We start from the raw sequence: 1,772 nt of genomic DNA, 5'->3' as shown, positions 1-1,772 counted from the left end.
AGGAGCTTTTTCAGAATCCTGCCCAACCTGCCTGCTGCCTGGGCCGGGAACAAGGCCTGGGTTTACACCTACAGCAATGGGTGGGTCTCATGCAAGGAGAAAAGAGGAGAGGATATCTTAAAAAAATAATTTGTGTTATACTCAATTAACATTACAAAGCTCAAAGACCACAGAAAACTGCCTCACAGGAGGTCCATGTGGACTAATAGTCTAACATGTACTAGTAACACTTCCCTCAGCTGAAGAGCTTTGTTGCATGTCATCTCCAGCTTTCTCATTTTCCACATACATATTTTTCTGTCACTTTCACTGTCAAATAAATGCAAAATGACAGAAAAAGCAGCCTCATATTCAATATCGCATTTTTCCACTACTGAAAAAAAAAAAAAAATCCTGCGTCAGAAGTGTTTTATAAAATGTGACACTTTGCAACAAATACATTTATTCTGGAACAACTGTTTGGAATTTTCATGCAAAGTACTGCCACTATATAATGCGACTTGAGAATGGCGGCAGTGAAAATGCAGCCGGTGACAATCAGACAGACCATGTTTTTTATTACAATAACATTACCGCACTGGCACCAACCACTTCAAAATAAACAGTCATCATCAGCTTCTTAACATAGCTGCTTTGGAATGGATAATATCTGCTACTTGAAAACCTCAGCTTATTGAAGACATTACAACATAACTCATGTCCATATTTCACTAGTTATACTTCTTCATCATCCCTGCAAACGATTGTGCCTCTCACTGGCATTCCTCATCTCTCCGAGCATGCTGTGCCCAGTCAATCATAGTGTTTCCATTTTCAACAGACCAAATTTCTATTCTAAAAAAGCCTCGGGACACAGTGCAGGCTTTGTGCACAGCCCGTGTCCTGGTGATGGGAATAAATAGCAATGGGAGACCAAGGGAGACAAGAGGAGACAGACATGAGGGCGGAGGAGGCACATGGAGAAGAAGAGACCCTGATGACCAGTAAATTAAGAGCTCTGGATATGTCTGCATTAGTCAGGAGAAACAGGCTCTGTGAAGAATGCTGAGTAGAGTGAATGGTGAGGTGGTTTGGGATTTTGAATCTTTGAGAAGGATCCCATAAGGCAAATATTGACATCTATATTTAAAGAGATAAAGACAATTCTGATCAGCATGACAAGCCGGCTTTGTGTCGCTGGCAGTTTAAATTTTATGTCACAATGTCAGTAATCTCCAGGTTCTCCAGCTTCCTCCCACAGTCCAAAGACATGCAGTTTAGGTTGAGTGGTGACTCTAAATTGCCGTGGAGTGAGTGTGAGTGTGTGTGGTTGTTGGTCTACGTGTCAGCCCTGTGATAGACTAGCGACCTGTCCTCTTGCCCAATGTCAGCTAGGATTGGCTCCAGCAACCCCTGTGACCCTATTCAGGAATAAGTGGTATAGATAATGGATGGATGTCTGTAACTCTCCACTTCCACCCTGGACTACCAAGTAACCTGTAGATGCAACCTGGTGTAAAGGAAACCAGTGTATTTTTTTATTCTATAAGAATGCAGTATATGTCAGTCACTACATTAAGGCCCAGTTTACACTCCAAACAGCCAGACCTCAGAGCCATTAGTTTAGCGGGCCCTGACAGTAAATACAGTTTCTCATAAGTTAATTACACCTTGTAGACAACAACTATTGCCAAATACAAGATGTTTCAGCTGTTTTATCGGAACCCTAGGAGGGTGGAGGAATGAGCTGGGGGTATTTAAAGGAGTGGGAAAGGCAGATGATTTCACTGCCG

The 1,772-nt window shown here is 42.4% G+C and overlaps 1 protein-coding gene across 3 annotated transcripts in view; it reads right to left on the bottom strand.

Moving 5' to 3' along the window:
• Positions 1-1,772, bottom strand: part of runx2b (RUNX family transcription factor 2b) — a 49,741-nt gene that overhangs the window by 8,186 nt on the left and 39,783 nt on the right. The gene's annotated exons all lie outside the window — the stretch shown is intronic.

The sequence above is a fragment of the Monopterus albus genome, unplaced genomic scaffold (assembly GCF_001952655.1).
Source record: "Monopterus albus unplaced genomic scaffold, M_albus_1.0 scaffold62.1, whole genome shotgun sequence".
Taxonomy (NCBI): Eukaryota; Metazoa; Chordata; class Actinopteri; order Synbranchiformes; family Synbranchidae; genus Monopterus; species Monopterus albus.
Note: the sequence above shows the minus strand (reverse complement) of the source record. Positions and strands in the feature narration are given on the sequence as shown.